The sequence below is a fragment of the Trachemys scripta genome, chromosome 2, assembly GCF_013100865.1.
Source record: "Trachemys scripta elegans isolate TJP31775 chromosome 2, CAS_Tse_1.0, whole genome shotgun sequence".
Classification (NCBI taxonomy): Eukaryota; Metazoa; Chordata; order Testudines; family Emydidae; genus Trachemys; species Trachemys scripta.
Genome location: NC_048299.1, coordinates 248,272,568 through 248,291,887, shown reverse-complemented (window position 1 = coordinate 248,291,887; position 19,320 = coordinate 248,272,568). Strand labels below are relative to the sequence as shown.

General features: G+C 40.7%; 1 protein-coding gene across 18 annotated transcripts in view; it reads right to left on the bottom strand.

Moving 5' to 3' along the window:
* Positions 1 to 19,320, bottom strand: part of RIMS2 (regulating synaptic membrane exocytosis 2) — a 767,247-nt gene that overhangs the window by 257,144 nt on the left and 490,783 nt on the right. The gene's annotated exons all lie outside the window — the stretch shown is intronic.

The following is a 19,320-nucleotide window of genomic DNA, read 5'->3' as shown; positions in this document are numbered from 1 at the left end:
AGAGCCGAAGAGTCAGGGGAGGAGCAGAGCCGCCGCAGGAGGGGAAGTGCCTGGCTGGCATTTTCCCGGACATGTTTGGCTTTTTGGCAATTCCCCCCGGACGGGGGTTTGAGTGCCGAAAAGCCGGACATGTCCGGGAAAAACCGGACGTATGGTAACCCTAAGTAAAGTGTATGCATAAGTGTTTGCAGGAGTGGGGCCTCAGTGTTGTGGGCTGGGTGAAAACGTTGTTTTAAGTTGGTGAGTGTACCTATCATTGAGGGTGAATGTAAGAAAAAATAGGGCCTCAAACAAAAACACTGGGATATGTCTCTGCCCAGAACAAAAGCACATGTGAGTCTGCTCAAGGATTAGCACTTTGTGGGGGAAGAGGGTTTTTGCTGAATATTGTTTGATATGTGGGTGGATGTCTGTGTGTGAGAGAGAACGGGAGAAACACCAGACAGGAAGACAGAAAGCAACAAGGAAGCTCCAGACACAGAGTGAATAAGCATGGCCCTGAGAAAAGCCTAGGGAGAACTTTTGGACTGAGTGCTGACTGAAAGGGGCTTGGAGCTGTTGTTGTTTGATTTTTCCTGTGTCCAAGGAAACAGGTCTTTGTACATTGTAAATATGATTGCATCAAAGATGCCTGACTCCATCTCAGCTTCTTTGACTTGCTGCTCAGGTGAAAAAGGGTAACAATAACTTGCATAACTTTACACCTCTGAGCATTTCCAATTAAATCAACTGAAAAATCTTTGAACTCTTGGAAGTCAATGGGAATATTGGCATGCTTGAAGTCATGCTCATGTTTAAGTGCTTTGCTGGATGAGGGCTTTACTCTTTTCATTTTTCATTCCTACCTATTTTTAAATTCTCTATACATTTCTGGTATCCTATTTACATATTATTCTCAAAGAGCCAAACTAGCTGTGACAATGTTTGATCCTTTTTAATACACACTTGTTATTAAATAATTAGCCTAGATAAACAAATAGCTATTGAGGGCACTCACTGCTTGCCTACACACATAATTTTTCCTGATCAACTGTATGTGTGGATGCTCTCATTCTGAAACAAAAGTTCCTAGTTCCCATTTAGCTTAAGCCACTTTGGGTAAGTCTACACTTCAATTAAAAACTGGTGGCTGGCCTGTGACAGCTGACTTAGGCTCGCAGGGCTTGGGCTCACGGGCTCTTCAGTTATTGTGTAGACATTTGGGCTCAAGCTGGACCCCAGGCTCTAGGACCCTGAGATGTGGGAGGATCCCAGAGTTCCAGCTGTTGCCCGAGCCCAAATGTCTACCCAGCAATTACACAGCCCTGCAGCTCAAGCCCTGCAAGCAGAAGTCAGCTGGCACGGGCCAGCCGTGGATGTCTAATTGCAGTGTAGACAGGGCTGGCTCCAGGCACCAGCCCACCAAGCTTGTGCTTGGGGCGGCACCTGTAGGTGGGTGGCGCGGCGCTCCGGCTCTGGCTGCCGGGGAGAGCGGAGCCCCGGCTGGGCTCACCGCTGCCTCCCCTCCCCCCGCGCGCTGGCCGCCGGGGAGAGCAGAGCCCCAGCCAGCTCGCCACCCTCCCCCCGGCGCTCTGGCCGCCGGGGAGAGCAGAGCCCCGGCGGCCGGGCTCTCCGCCCTCCCCCCCGGTGCTCTGACCACTGGGAAGAGCGGAGCCCCGGCCGGGCTCTCCGCCTCCCCCCAGCACTCTGGCCGCCGGGGAGAGCGGAGCCCCAGCCAGGCTTGCCACCCTCCCCTGCCGCGCTGGGGCGGGGCGGGGGGGGGGCAGCGGGAGGCTTTTTTGCCTTGGGCGGCAAAAAAGCCAGAGCCGACCCTGAGTGTAGACATACCCTTTGAAAGGCACTCTTGTTCCAGGATAATCTGCATTAACTTTCAAGTGTAGGCCAGTCCTTAGAAGGGACACAGGAAAAGCGTGTCTGCAACTTTTCTTCACTGTTTGGTTTCATTAACTAACATTAATTTTAAAATACAGCGGAGATCAAATTAAAGCATAGTTTCAAAAATATACTTAGGGTCCAAATGCATGAGGTGGTGAATAGTTCCTGTAAGGTGCTGAATGTCCTCAACTCTCATTGAAACAAACTTCAATGGTTGAGGGTAATCAGCACCTTGCAGGATTCCTGAAAATCACTAAATTGCTAACAGAATCAGTAACATTTTCCCAAGAAACTTGTTTTAAAATCAAAAAATATTACTAGCTACCAATATTTTATATTGCATTAGAAAGTAATGTACATCCAAAGAAGTGAGGTTTTACCCATGAAAGCTTATGCCCAAATAAATCTGTTAATCTTTAAGGTGCCACCAGACTCCTTGTTGTTTTTGTAGATACAGACTAACACGGCTACCCCTGATACTTAATGTACAGTTTAATTTTCCTTCACATATGCATACTGCCATTGAACAGTATGATCATATTTGCCATGACTCCTGTAATTATTTGTCCTGAAGTGCTTTATAATCTAATTTGTACTCCCCAGGAACCGTAATGCAATTTAAAGTGAGTCACCTTTTTAATTTGTCTTTCAGAAGCATATGCAAAAATGACTTTCCTAGCTACATAATTTCATGGAAATGACTTTATTAATATTTAATTATCCCTGGTGGAACTCCAAATTCAATACAGGCACAAGAGTACTATATCAATTCTTATATAAATGTTTGTTTATAACAGAAATATGTGTGTGTGTGTGTGTGTGTGTGTGTGTGTGTGTGTGTGTGTGTGTGCGCGTGCGTATAGGTACGGGAGTCTTCTTGATGATTACAATAAAATAAAAGTATTTTAAATATGTGTTCTGGATTTCATATTCTTCTCCTGGGGGAATTCTGCATCACTGCATGTGCGCAGAATTCATGGCCCCCATAGATTTTTTTACTTCCCCATGGAAAAATGACTTCTGACGGGGAAGCAAAGGGAAGCAAGAGCAATCACACGCCCCTCTCTGCAAGTTCAGGCAGGTCGATTTGGGCACCCGGAGCAGCTGGTAGAGGCGTAAATAAATGTCGGGAGTGGGTCTGGGCAATTGTGCAAGTGATAGAGAGAGACACTCTGTCCCTCTCGCTCAACTATTGTAGCACACTTGTGGAGGGGCAGGGTTTTCCAGTGTTTCTGAGGAGGTAGGCATGGAGCAGGCTCTGTCCCCTCAGGCAGAGAAGAATATAGCAGTCAGCCTGCTTAGTAAATTGTTCCCATTGTTCTCAGTGAATTCCCCCAGGAGTATAAAACAGGTGTAAAAATGTTAAGGCTCCTTTACATTGCCAGAGTGGTAAAAAGGAGCTTTATTTTAAAGGACCGTGTGACCTTATAAATGCTTATGGTACTTTAGGGATTAGAACTGGGCTAAATTTTTGGACTGAAAAATTTTCTATCAAAATGTGCTCCATGAATTGTTTGCAACTGACCTTTCTGGAGATGGTCAGTAGCGAATATAAATTGTAAGTTTGAGTCCCCAGCCCTCACTTGCTCTTCAGTTGCCTATGATGTAACACTGAGCATATGACTGCATATATTTGTTAACTGATAACTAGAAGAAAAGGGTCAAAACTAGCTACATTACTATTAGACAGAGGGGGTTTGGGGATTTCCTCCTATGCTCCCCACTCCCATTCTCCATCCATTGTATTGTAGTTTAAATAAATTACCAAAATAATTGAAACTAACGTGATTATACTGTTTTATTTTGACAAAGAAAGTATGCAGAATTCTGCAGAATTGTAAAATATCATGTGCAGAATTTTCATTTTTTGGTGCAGAATTTTTAAATTTTGGTGCAGAATTTCCCCAGGAGTAGCATTCATAACATATGTGAGTGCAGACTTACTAGACAAAAAAGGGAGAAATCAATAACATCCAATTGCATAGTTCTGACAATTACCAGTATCTGCTTTTTCTCCTTAGTCTGTGTGAAGGGGAGCAAGTGAAAAACATGACTGGGGAGAATGATTTGGGGATTTAGAAGATATCCATCATATCTAACCCAAAGTTTGTGAAAAGGGCATTTTATTTTACCATTCCGCAGGCCAGAATTCATTTCCCCACAGATATTCTATATTCCAGTTCCTGGTATTGTCTAAACCACAAATAAGTTCCATTACTTAAAGGTTTGGGTAAAGCTAAGAGGAATGTCATGTCAGGATACTTAACCATGATTGGACTGGAGACCTAGATAATTATTAAAACAAAATAAAAATATTACCTGGTGGGAATCATTAAAGGGAAGAGATGCTTGGTTGACCAGCACAAGAAAGACAACACCTGGGGTTCTAAGAGGATGAGGAAGGAAAAGGCAGATTTGTCTTTGCTGCTATGGAGCCTTTCTCCTTCTCCCCCACCCAGAATGCAGGTAAAGATTGGAACATGGGCAGGGAGAGGGTCCTGAGGGAGGAAAGAATGCTCCATCTCTCTCTGCTTCCATTGGCTAGGCTGCATGTGTTGGTGGGTGGGGGAGGGAGACTTGATTGTCTTTTGTGCTCTCTCCCCTCCCCTTCCTACATATGAAACCCTGGGCCATGCAGCAGTAGTTCTGCTGAGGTTGTTGACCCACCCACTTTGCCCTAAAATGGAAGTATAGTTTGAACTGTTTCCAAGATGCTATAGGTCTGACCAATCACCAGTTTTTTGGATAAAGAAGAAAGTTTTCCATTAGAGAAACACTGACAAACTATCTGGTGGGTCTTTCTTCTTTTTTGAATCTTCCTGGTTTTAGATAAAGAGAGCTTGACAGGATTTTAAAGTTGTTAATTTATGAGGGAGTTTGAAAGTTTGTTACAACTTGCAGTCAGTGTCCAGTGAGGGTGAAAGGCTCAAAGGGGCCAGCACCTAGAAGTAAACAGGAGGAGGATGAGAAGATTCCGAGGTAGCCTGGATCCTATGGGTTAAGCTGAAGAGGGACAGCCCCAAATACTGGTTATTTGGCATGAAGGTAATTTAATATGTACTGGATGTAAGTAAATAGTTGGTATTTTGCGGGGGGGGGGGGGGAGAAGGGGATGTTAGCCCCTTTCCTTATTGATGTTAGAAGTTAATAACATTGCAGACTTCCTTTTAAAAATCCTCTGTGTCCTGAGCAATGTTTGTTACTCTCACTGGTTACACTTTGCCTTAAATTACATTGTAAACTCTTTGGGGCAGGGAACATGATGTATTTACAGAATGCCTAGCATAATGAAGCCCAGTCATACTTGGGGTGTTTGGGCATTATCAAAATTCATATCAATAATACACAATATTAAATAATAACAGCAATCTCCTTGAAATGAAGAAAATAAATCAAAAGCCTACATGCCCCACAGGATATTGTTGCACATGCAGAAAAAAGAGCACTGCTGTCTTTGGCCATATGTTAAGAAGTGAGTTCCCTATCTTTGAAGTTAAAAGTTTTATTACCTTTTTCTTTAACCTTTGCACAGAATATTGAAATTTGTATTTCTAGCCATGGAAACAGCTTCCTAGTGTTTTAAATAATACTCTCTCCTGCTCTCTCTCTCTGTCTCTCTTTCTCTTTTAGATTACTAAGTGGCTTAATGAAGGGAAATTAATTCACACAGGAACACAGGAGGGTTTTTTCTCATACTTGTTCTTGTACAGCACCAAATACAGTGTCAGTGTTCACCCATTAGTATTATTATTAACTGTTTCATATATTTTATGTTTGAGCCAGCATACAACTGTAATTCGCAAACCTTAAAATGTGTGAAGTACACATCAATATCTCTAGAATAAACCAGCAAACACCAGTGGCAGAGCCTTTATGAACCTTTAAAGTGAGTTACAAAATGTCTTTTTGCTTGCTTGTCTATAGGAAAAAAATAGCTTTCAACCATGTAAAAACATCATTAACTGTACTATACTTCTGCATATCAAAAATACCATAATTGACTTGTTTCAGATTGTGATGCTAAATGTCATTTCCTTCTTTAACATCTGTACTGTCTGAAGCTTCCAGTATTATCTTTATATGCTATTTAATTTTTAATACTTCACTTTAAAATTAGTAGAGCAAGTATTAATTAAAAGCAATAATATAATCAAGTTGCCAAAAATATTTAACATACCAAAATTTCATACCTGAGCATGTCATGGAAAATCAAATCCCATATTTGGACATCCATGTAGGTACTTGCATCCACATGCATGCCCCTGCTTACATACTGACTTGTGCATCCAAATGCAGGCTTTGGATGTCCTATTAAAGGACTGTGATAGACACTAATCAGACAGACAAGATGGGTGAGGTAATATCTTTTATTTGACCACTTCTGTTGGTGAGAGAGACACAAGCTCACAAGCTTACACAGAACTCTGCTTCAGGTATTACTTCACCCATCTTGTCTTTCTAATATCTGACCTAGGACCAACACAGCTACAACAACACACAGATACTAATCAAGCATAACAGAACTTTAAATGTAGGTACATTATATGTTTTATTTATTGTGCTTAAATATAGTAGACATAGAAAAAAAAAGAATAAATAAGGAAAAAAGCAGAAATGATTTTTAGTGGTGAGGAACTACTGATCGTAAATGTTTTACATACAATATGAATTTCTCTTTTAAAGATAAATTGTATGTAATTGACTATGTTTTGTTGAAAGGTCAATTGAACAATTGCCACTAACAGAAAGAGAGAGTCTAATTTTCCCTTTTACTTTTCTTATGCTTTATAGAAAAAAGAAGAGAATGCTCTTGATAATTTTGGAAAGTAACAAGTTTAATGAAGTAAGTTTTTGAGAGTATAAATTAAAGTGAAATTTTATTTGTGTTTTGGTTTTGTACATTTTATATTTATCAAATTAAAGGTTGTTTTAAGATATATAATAACTTAATATATTCAAGTTAAAGATATTACTTGAGGTTTGAAGTAAGAGAAATTCTTTTTTGAAAAAAACTGCTGTGCAGACTTGAAAACAAGCAAACACAATTAAAGCTCCCTTGAATAAAGAGATGAATACAGCTGGCAGAGATCTTAGAACACATACCCTAAACATTGATGAAAAAAGTGTGAATGTTTATAAAATTGAAATTATGTAAATTTTACAATAAAGAATGCTAAAAATCTACAGCAGTGGCATCTATGGATGATGATAGGACTGTAAAGCACCTTTGGATTGTTTTAACATTAAGAAGAGAAGTATCGTTGGTGTTCAAGCCTTATCAACATACATGCATAAGAAATAATGTAAATAAGATTATTGAGCTAATGCCTTCAAGATAATACCGTCTAAAGCAGGTAAAATCAATGACCCCCCCCCCAAAAGCATTAAAAAAGAAGGCCCCAAAATGTTAGTGGTTTGGCATGAAAATGACAATCACAAGAGGAGAAGGGATAGAAAGAACTCTGGCTGCAGAATCTGCAGCCAAGACAACCTGAAATTAAATTTTTCTGGGGAACTGTTGAGGTAAACCATCTCCAGGGAGAACCCATCAAGGACAAACTATTCAAGAAAGAAGCAAGAACTCTCTTGAAGAAGCATTGCAGCTTCATTAGCCAAGAAGATTAGCTGACAGTTTGTGGATGACAATTTAAGCTTGCTGAAACATCACAAAGAAAGTTAGTTAAATTGTTTCTGCCTCTCTTAATAATAGTTAGACACATGAATCTGGAAAACCAGTTATTCTGACTTAGAGACAAGAAAAGGTATTGATTATAGTTGATAAGTTACTCTGGCCATAGACCGATTTCTAAGACAATTTTTATGGGACTTGTAAGTTATAAAGACTTTAGTGTATTGATACTTAAGTAATTTCCCTTTCTGGACTCTCTAAGCCTTTTGCTTCAAAGAGGCAAACACATAAAAAAGGTGGTCCTCTTATGGAAAACATAAAGCACATTTTGAATCAAAATCTTAGCATAATTATATACCCATGAAGTATGTGATGTTTAAATATGCTGATAAGATTTATTCCATAACTGATAAGTACTAAACAAGTATTTCTAAGCGATAAATATTAACTGTGTATCCAATAACTGTTGAGAAAGAATTAAATAAATATTAATCATTACACCAACATACACTGTGTTAATAACTGCATTTTCAGACCTGTGAATTAAAGACATTTAAAAGTCACTCTTGTTTCATATGAAGAATATAAAATGAAACTCACCCCAATATGAAAGGCCAGCGTATGACCTCTGCACCATTTACGTTTCACTTCAGAAGTATTTTGGGTGGTTTAAGTGGGATATAGGCCTTGGACTGGCCCTTTACACAGAGGTGAGTTACCTCCATCGAGACCAGCCCAAGAATTCACATAGAACAGTATTAGATTATGGACATGGACTTTAGGAATTAGGAGAATGTTTGTATTGGTAATTACTGGGCTTTCTGAGTGCACCCATTCTGTACATTTATATTTTGCTTTAAAATAACTTTCAAACTGCACTTGGTTTCAAGCAGTGACCAAAATACTCTAGTGTTTTATATCTGCAAAGTAATTTCCCTATAGAACCCACATATGAAAACTCAGACCTCATTGTTAGCAATTTAAAATGTCTAATACAACTACTGAAAATCAGACGCTTCTAGAAAACAAGCCTTCTCAATTACAGAGAAGGATGTGAAAGGTATGCTTGGGTTTCATTTTAAACAACATGTGATTTAGAAGATACCTATGCATAAAGAAGCATGTTGTGGCTCACCACCCTAGGAACATTCTAGAAAAGGCCAAGGGGAGGAGGGTGAGCTCAACATGTGGCGTGGAGAAGTATAAGCATTTGATGAACAAATCCATATATGGAAAGGTTAAGTATGATTGGCTAGAGGTTTGTGTTATGAAACTTGTTATGTAACTGCCATGTGCTATAAAATAGCAACGGGAGGGGCTCCTTGTTGGAGGGACTCTGGCTGATTTTTGTACCAGGGGCTCTCCCTTTGTGCACATTGAATAAAGTCTTGTTGAACTGAATTGAATGAAGTATTGAAGACCCTTGATTCTGCCCAGCATCTGATTCATTTGGTTATTACTGGGAACCACAAAATCCCAACAGCTGCAATGTCAAAAAGAAAGCAAGCCAATTTTTTGAACAAAAGGACAACATAGGTGAGGAAAAGAGAAAACAGTGGTTTTCATTTTCTTTTGGAAACAGAGTAGTTTTGTGAGCTAGAGAAGAGTTTTACTTGTTGTTACTTTTTCTAATCTAGATGGTTCTGAACACCTGCTGAGTAATACCTCATGTGAATTCTCATTTTGCTCCTCAAGCATTTCATTACCTTTTACACAGTGAGAAATACTTAGTGCAGTCACTGATAAATGCTGCTGTCTTCTCAGAACTGGACTAACACAATCCTTTACTTGCAGGAATTCCTGAATATAAAGTGTCCAGAACACAGATGTTCAAAATGTATCTTGTCTTTCACTTGCACCCCATAAAATTCTGTAGTATTGATTATAGAGTTTAAAACATTTATAAGCCCCTTAATAGCTGAGAGCCATTAAACGTAACTCATCTTTTGTCCCTGTTTCTTGATTCTGACCTCCTAAGCAGGTTACTTATCTAATCCAAAATATAACCTACTGTAAAATACCATGGGGGGATGGTCTTTAGCAACTATGTGCCACATTTTTTTGAACTTACTTAATATTTCTAATTGCAATGCCAGTCAGATTTGACATTTAAAATAGGGCTAAAGAAAAATGTATGAGCTTTTAATTCAATCACTTTTCATATTAGGATAATTTAAATAGTATCTTATTATAAAGCACTCTCAGATTCTTTTAGGAAGAACACAATGTAAGACATTGTATTGATATCCAATAAAAACATTATACAGATGTGGAGAGAGAAACACACATAAATGGTCCAGATTCCCTTTTGCAATCTGGCTTCTTTGCCGCACTCTGATGTCACAAAAGATCCAGAAACTAGACAAATCTCCTCAACTCAAGAATTTCCTGCTCCTTGTTGGAGGGACTCTGGCTGATGTACACTAGGCACAGAGGGCTTCTTTATCACCCTCTCTGCCATCTCTGCCTTGCATAGGAATTTTTCTAGAGACAGGAGGGGCCTGGCAAGATGCTCATATGCGCTAGCTATTGTCTGATGCCAGTCAGCTCCTTGAGGGCCAATATCAATTGGTGTAGTTTAGGATTGCTCTGAACTACACCGGGGCCAATGTACAGCTAATCTGAAAATCAGGGAGCTGCAAGTGGCTTCTCGGTAGCTACTCCCAACAGAGAATCTGGCCCAGTGTTTCTATTTTCCCAAGCATGAACTCTATATTGTATGTATTGCATATGAAGGGAAAAAATTATCAAAAAGCACTATAACAACATTTGTTATTTTAATTGCTGTAGCCCTCTCTGGGGTAGGTAGCCCAGAATAGATAAATTGGCAGAAAAGGTAACTTGAAAAAGATTTCTGAAGTGCAGTAATTTTTCCTAGTCTGATTTATAATTATTTTCTTTGATTATTATGAAAGATATGCTTGTCTTCTTGAGGTACAGGATAAAGCAACACTTTCCTTAATAAACTGAAGAATACATATTTGTCTAAATATGACTACAGGTGCAAGCCATCAAAAGAGACAGCTTTGTAAACAGCTGTCACCAGATATCTTTGAACTTTGTAATGCTCAAAAGCTAGAAAGGGCAGGAAACTAAGAAAGGATCAGATATAAAGGGACTTTAAGAGTCATTTCTTTACAGAGTGTGTAATTAAATATATGGATCAAATTACCATAGGCAGCGGCAAAATCAGCATTTGTGAACATTTTGAAAAAGGAGTTAAAAAGGCACTTCAAGGAATTATCATTTGCAAGGTTCCTGCCATTTCATTTTCAAGCAGATATGAATGGATATAATTTTGCTTACATATGTGCACTAAAAATTGCTTTACGAGCCTCCCATGCCAATATCTGATTTCTAGTCACAAGCAGTTTAGCCAGACTGATAGAAGTAACTCACAAGGTCCCATGATTTTATGAGACCAGTAGCAGGGTACACAAATATTAAAAGGTGGGTATGGCTAAAGAAGTGAATCTAAAATGAAATAAGGAGTAACAACAGTAGATGAAAGACCAACTGTCATTTGGTAGAAAATAAGTAGATGCATAATGGACTCGACAAGGTGCCTCATGCATTTTCTCATGTTCATATATGGTATCTGAATAAAAATGAAATATAGAGCAACCCATGGGAGGCTCTTGTCTTTAACAGGTGGAAGAATGTCTTGCCAAATGGAAATTGGATTGTACAGTAGGCCAAGAAAATCATCTATGTGGAGGACAGACAAGTATAACTGTTTCTTAAGCATCAGTATGGAAACATGATGAGTCAAAGCCTAAAGGTTACCGGGAGGCTTAGGTTGCATATGCAATACTTTAAATAAGCAAGAATTGCCATGGAAAGGGTCAAGACAAATACTTGACAGATATTAGCAAACTTATTTGAGGTAATATAGTATTTATATGACAGAAGGAACAAAGAGCAAAGTGAGCTGTCATGTTAAATAAAACCTGCTGTTAAATAAAAACCAAGAACACAAAATGAAAACATTGGGATAAGGAGGAAAAGAAGAAAAAATTGAGAGGTAACACTTGATGAAATGAAGGTAAATATTTAAATCAAGATGACATTGTGATGAGTTTGCAAACTGAGTATAAGAACCTTAAATGAGAGATGTATGTGGATGATGAGACAAGACAACAAGGAATACATTTTAAAAAAAGTACACAGAGTGACAGCAGTACTGAAAAAGAGAGGCAATTAAATAGATTTTTTCAAGACCACAGGAACATTATACCTTTCCCACCCACACAACCAGCCCCAATTACAATGCAACCAAGGCAGTAGAAAAATCAAAGCTAAAAAGCCCCAAAAGAAATGTGCTGAGGCATACTGCAAACTCTGTTAAGAGCAGGAAACTCATCCACAGAATTGTGCAGACTCTCCAATTGTACAGGCATATATCAAAACAGAAGTCAAATAAAGGAATCTATTTACTGTGTAAGGATGTTTAATTTAGGAGAGATTCTTGTGACTGTATAAGTAAACTTGATACAATCTATTAGGTCTTCGAGAATGGACAGAAAATGCCAATCAATTCTTAACCCAGTATCTTAAATAGGAAACTCATACAATTGAAAGAAATTTAAAAAAAAATCTCATTAATCTTGTAGGGAACATGATTGCTCAATATACTGTCTGCTACTCTTTGTCAGGAAAAAGTGCATATGATAAGTGACTGATCAGAACAAATTCAGATGAAGTAGATGTATGGTCATTATCAGCTTTATTTAAGAATCAACACTCAAAATGAACAATGGGATGGTTTAGCATTTTGAAAGAGTTAACTTGTTTTCAAATAATGTACAAAAGAAGGGGGGAAATCACAAATGTTATCCACTCACCTAGAAAAAAGGGAGTTGCACTCATTTATGTGAGAAAAAAGTATGGTTCCAACTTTGCCACCCAAACTCTAAATACTACAAAATGGACTGCTACTATGTTGAAGGATTTCAAAATTAAATTATGCTCTTTTCATCACATACAGTATGCAGTCATGGTACTCTTCTTAACTAACACAAAAGGATTAAGAAAACAAGCTCAATAAAGGAGACTTTGGTCTTTCTTGCAAACTGAAATTCTTGTAGTGTGGGGAGGTGTCACCATTTAGGACTGGACTATATAAATATAAGTATTTCTATCCCCTATTTAGCTACATTTTTCACACCCAGCTATCCTTCTTTGCTCCATCTTTCAGCCCATATCGATAATTTTTTTAGCACCTTCCACTACTACTGTAATTGAACTGAATGAACTCTGAAAAAAATCACAGCTTGGATAAAATTAACTGGTGTGCTCAAAACATAAATTACAAAGTAATAATAAAGGGTTGTTATGTGCCACATAATGGATTTAAACTGGTCAGAGATGTCCAGTGGAAAATCCCTCCTTTTGTAGATGAAAGATCACAGAGGTGGCTCCTCTGCTTCCTGCACCAGCTTCCTCTCCGGCTCTTGGTAAATAGAGAGGGAGGATACGGTCATGGCCAGAACGGGGCAGACTGTTTCCTTGAAGCTCTAACTTGCACTGGAGCCAGGTAACTGGGGCTCAGGGTCTTACAGCTGGCTCCCCCTGCCCCTGACATAACAACAGAGCTTAGACAATTGAATGCAAACAGAGCTTAGACAATTGAAAACCAGGTCCAAAATGTCCTTTTCTGTAATGAAGTCCCACTAATTTGGACAGGTGTATGCATACCAATACATCTAACCAACATCAGGAGGGACTAACTAAAGAGATTACCAAGGCTATGCTGCTCTGCACTATAGGTTCTAAAATTCTCAGGGCCAAATTTTCAAATGTATTTAGGTGCCATAAGATGGAGACGGGCATCTTGTATGATATTCAAAAATATCTAAGCAGCTTAGGGTCTAACACCCATTTTTAGCCACTTACATACCTTTGAAAATCTAGCCTTTAGTCTAGCAGCTAAGTCTGTAGGCACACAAACATCTTCTCTCAACGAAGCATGGAAGTGCTGCCTGGCAAATCTCATCCACAAAAGCAGATTTTTTCTGGCCAGGACGCACTCATCCCTCTGACTGACTTTTGACTCCATAAGGACAAACTTATGTCTAATTACCTGATACAACAGACTAACCATTCTAGTTATGACTGAAATATAGCATTTCCCACCTTTGGCCCTTGAAGAGTACAAATATTTCCAAAGGTTTGGAGTTCTGTTTGAACAGAATGTAACAGCTATAACTATACCTAGTGCAGTGGTTCTCAAACTTTTTTTTCCACGGACCACTTGAAAATTGCTGAGGGTGTCAGCGGACCACTTAATGATCTGTCCAAATGTTGTTTGTACCATTAGCTAACTATTGTAAAGCACTTTGGATAAAAGCATTATATAAAAAAAACCTTAATAATTAACTTTTTTTGTTCTACAAATAAAAGCACACAACTCATATTTTAATATCAGTAGTCTTACCTTTCTAATGCGATGGATGTGCCCTCTCTCCCTTGCTGCGGCAGCCTCCGAGCTGGGGCTGGGAAGGAGGGGGGTCTCTCTCACTGCAGCAACCCCTGAGCTGGGAAGAAGGGGGGGTCTCCCTTGCCGCAGCAGCCCCCGAGCTGGGGCTGGGAAGGAGGGGGGGGTCTCTCCTTCTCTCCCCAGCAGCTGCAGCCCTGGAGCTGGGGAAAATCTAGCTACCACAGCCCTGCACATCCCAAATTCCCCCTACCCCCTCTTCTCACGCCACTGCCCTCTCCCACCTACCCCATATTACCCCAAGGCCAACACCTCACCTTACATGTTCATCTTCTCCAGGGTCCAGGCACCTAATTCGTGGAGCCACGTCTGCACAGCTCCACTAATTAGGTGGGTGGCCACCCAGGTGCACCTTAGAGGGAACTATCTGCAGACCACCTGAATGGAGCTCGAGGACCACAGTTTGAGAACCTCTGGCTTAGTGTATACCATAAGGGCTCATTTGGGGTTGCTGGCTGAAAGCAAAAGGAAGGGAGATTAATGGCTTGATTTCAGAGGAATCTAGACCTAATTTCAGGAGTAAAATTTGTAACTATCTGAGGCATACCTTGTCATTATGCATGACCAGGAAAGCAGCTAGCCCTATATATTCATAATTGAAGTAATGGCCACCAAGAATAGAAGTAACAGCCATCTTAACAGAAAACCAAAAGAAGGGAACTGACACTACTAATGGCTTGAAAAGAGGAAAACAGCTGATGAAAAACTAAGTTAAGCACCGGTTCTATGGAATGAGACTTTGCTGAAATAATTTCACTGTCCTCAGACGTCTGTTCACTAAAGAGTATAAACCTCTGGAAAATGGAAACAGCACAGGAAATGGAGCAGGATTTCAGATTCATTCTCCAATCCTTTCCTACACACCAATAAAAAGTATCCCAACTTTTGTAGTAAATTCTAGAGTGGGATATTTATCTGGACTATAGTAACCTGTCTGAAGCTCCTATAGCTTCAAGTGTTTCCTTTCATAAGCCAGACATTTACATGCAGTTTACCCAGTGCACTGTACGACTTTAGTTCATGCAAAAGTAGACCTGAGTTTCTACTTTTCTGGAGAAAAATCAGATCTGTGGGTGAGAGCATAAGTAGCCTTGAATCCTTTGGCCGTTTGGGATTTATTAGAATGAGTACTCCTTTGTCCATCTTGTCCTTCGCAGGACTCCCTTTCCTTCATGGGGAAAGGAGAAACAGCATAAATCAGCAGGCCTCTTTAGTTGAGAGAGAAGGTTTGCTTTGACCAGGCTTGAGATTTCATGTACTGATCAAAGAATCTAGGGATCTTGGTGTCTGTGGTCACAAGAGGTCCACTGCTGGGGTGACCCATTGATTGCTTACTGATTGGAAGTCCTGCAGATTCAATGCCCAGTACCTGTTGGCTCAGCCAGTCAACCTGCAACTTGAGAAAGCCTGCCCATTGCATTGCCATGTTGAACAGCAGGTAATCCTCTGCACACTGAACTAGGGTCAATGCTTCCTGTATCAGTGTTCTACTCCTGATGCCTCTTTGCTTATTAATATAAGTAACTAAAGTGGGTGTTGTCCACACACAACAGGGCTAAGAGATTCAGGATTTCATTTCTGAAAGTTTGAAGGGTAAACGCCACTGCCTTGTGTTCCAGCAAGCTGATTTGGAGACACTTCTCCTGATGGGACCAAGTGTCTTCACATAACTAGGACTGGACAGCTACACATCTCTGCAGGCTTGCATCAGATGTTGTTAGGCCTGCCTGAAAATCCTGCAGCAGTATGACTTTCCAATAACAAGGATTGCCTGACCACTGGTGGGAGTAAGGTTGTGGCTGGCAGATCATTCTTTGGGTTCCATTGCTCCTACGGGGTACCATGAGGCATATTAGCAGATTTTTGTGTCCCAAATTACCAGATCTATGGATAAAAGAACAGGAGTACTGGTGGCAGCTTAGAGTAGCCCACGAAAGCTTATGCTCAAATAAATTTGTTACTCTCTAAGGTGCCACAAGTACTCCTGTTCTTTTTGCGATACAGACTAACACGGCTGCTACTCTGAAACTAGATCTATGGATGACATTTCTAGTATGTATTTGGATGAATTATTCAGTCATCTCCTGGCATGGGCTATCAGCTTTGAAGATTCTTTTCTGAAAGCATTAACTTACCCCTAAAGCCATGCCAACACATGCTTTAGCAGCTAATAAAGAATTGTCTAGGTTCTGTCATTGTATTATAAACGCCAAGTGTTTCACAGCAAGTCCGTCAATTGTCACACAGTAATGAGAGACTCTGTGAGCACTGGGGCTTTCACCAGTCATCCAGATCTATAGATGAGGATATGAAAGCCATTGGCAAAGCACAGTCATTATTGCTACAATAAACATTCCTGGGTGCTGACATTAGGCCAGGTGGACTGATTTTCCCCAAAAGTTAAATGGGGTCTTTCTGAGGCGACTGAGCAATGGGAATATGAAAGCATTCATCTTTAGAGTCTACAGAGGCAAGAGCAATCCCCCAGGCCTTACTATGATGATGACTGAGCATACACTAGAAGCTGAGCCACTTCAGATCTAAATTAAGATAAACTCCCATTGAAATCTTTGGCACAGCAGTTAGGAGCAATCAGATCTCTAAGAAACACTGTCTCTCTGTTATGGCTTGAATATGCCAGAAGCATCCTCTCCTCCAGCATCATCACTGTTTTCTGGATAGAGAGATGAGGGGGGCAGACAGAGACCTGGATATTCACTAAATCCACAAACTAATCTAAAGAACTCACCAAATGAACCTTATGGTCTTCTGAGATCCGTACCAAGTGCTGTCTGAAGAAGTGAAGTGGAAAACTTCTCTTGAAAGGAAAGGAGGAAGTTTCAGAGCCCTGGGATCCAAAGCTCTCCATGGCTTGGTTTGCAAACTCTTGCAGTTTTGATTTGTTCCTGATGTAACCCTTCTGCCCATCAGAATTGGCAGCAACAAGGCCTGGGTTCAGTATCTAGGGGTTCCGTTTCAATAACACAATGCAAAACCGGCTCGAGCCCCCACCCAGTGACCTGGGACAATTACATACCGCTCCCCTGGGTACCTCTAAGAGGCAATACTTCTCCTCTCGCAAGCACAGAGTTTGAGTGTAGCAAAGGCCTTATAATAAAGGAGGGAAACAATGCGGCATTATATTGGGGAAACACCACAAACAGGATTCATAACACAAACCATGAGCAAAAGACCCACCCCCAAGTTAGTTTGGCAGTGTCCTTTTCCCCTCAGGGTCTTAAATCCAGCAATCCAACAGTCACCCCACCCACAGTTTCTGTCTTTGGTCAGTGCAGCCCCCGGAGTTCAGAAGTTCATTTGCAGAGTTTACCTCCCAGCCCCGCCCCACTTAACACTGCCCAGATCCCCCCCACACACACACTTAACACAGCTCTCAGTGATTTCAGCTCTTAGTAACTTCAGCTCTTTAGTGATTTCAGCTCTCAGTTAGTAGGGAGCCCCAGTGCTGGCACACTCAGAACCACTAGCCCAAAGTAGGTCTAATGCTTAGACCTAGGTATCAGCGCTGCAGCATGTAATAAGACTCCTAACGGATTCAAAATTAGCTCTGTTATTATACAGTGGAGAGAGGAGGGGCCAAAGTGGTGTTTAGGGCCCTCAGAAGGGGCCCACACTACCAGGTACACATACCTGCCACCAGCCTCTCTCAGTTCACTGGGCTTTGGAACCCATGTCCCTTGCCTAGTGAGTGCTACTTAGTTGAGGGCGAGTCCCTTCATCATAAAATGCCAAGTACAGTTCTATTGTCCTTGATTCACATAACCAGGATAACAACACCTTATTACAGCTGCCCCAATAACAAAGAGACTAGGGATCCCACAGCTGCCAAAGTGACTATTTGGGCAAGCAGTCCCATCAGACAAACAAGATCAGCTCCTGAAGTCCTTTTCCACAACTCACCACCAGATGTCAGGGTAGAGATCATTCTGACTCTGCTTACACTGAGAACTATTTCATGGTGAGATATTTGGAACCTTGGTCTTTAGTGAGACTTGAAGGGAAACTAACAACAACCTGAGTGTTCTTTATGCTAGAAGGAGGAGTATGATATTTTTCTCATCCTGGACAGTCTACAGGGTTTGCTCTTCCCTAAATAGCATCTCTCCTATAAGGAGCTGGCTATAAGGCACTGTTCAGCTTGGAATTTTGCTTTTCATAAAATTCTTCTGCCATAAGATTATTGGTAAGCAGAAAAGAGGGAAAAGTTACCAGGTCCAAGGAGGCATCAAGAAAAGCTAGCTTCAAGTCATGTTTCTCCCAGGATTGCTCCACAGTTTCCTTGTGGTCCGGGAAACATGCTTAGGGCAGGGGAAACCTATGCCCTCTTTGGCCACTGAGAATGGTGCCAGGCAAGGAGAAGGGTGAAGGAACTCCTAAAGAACACCTTGCAGGGTGAGGAGTACCCTACAACTATCATTCCTGTACTCTCAAGCATACAGAAGCTTATGGGGAGTGGGAAACAATGACTGGCTGCATCCTGGAAAGCTGAATTTAAATTAATTATGGCATAGTTAAACTGGGATGATACCAAGGGTTTTCAGATCACCCTCCTTGTATACAGTTTTGTGAACCTTGTCAAGGGAACCTTGGCTCAGGCCTGGTGCTCACTTTGAAGGTTGGGCTGTCTGTTTGATGTCTGCCCATGAAGGCAAAGGAACCAGAATGAAACCTCCTCTGAGGAAACAGAATTGGAGCCAGGAGACAAAAGATACAAAAGCCGCCAGCCATATGGAACCATGTCTCAGCTGCAATCCATCAAACAATCAAACCTGCTTCTTCAAAGGCACAACTGCCAGCTGGTTGTGTCTACTATGCAGCAGAATTCCCTCTTTGGGCTTGTCTAGACCAGGAAGATGCATCATGTTAGAAATGCGTTAACTAATATGATGTGTAGCAACTAGTGTTGACAAGGACAAGTTTTAAAATGTATTCCCTGGTTATGGTAGTGAGGACCCTCAAGTTACTCATAATTAGTGAACACATTAGCACATTAGTACCCTAGGTACTAAGTTGTGTTTTACATTCTGTTAGTTAGATGTGTTAGTTAATAATGGTTTCTAACATAATTGCTTTCTCCACTGTAGACAAGGCCTGCGGCCATAAGGTAGTGATAGATATGGGGCCAAAGGTGGGCTACAACAAAAAGGGAGAACTAGGTGTGAAAAAACTAGAAATGTTGGGGACTGAGCTATGAAGCACACCCCAGTCCAGAATGGTGCCTCTTGTAAAAGAAAGAATTAAACATGACTGGCATAAGGACTTTTTCCTGTCACAGGATGTCCCTTTTTTTTTCTCTGTG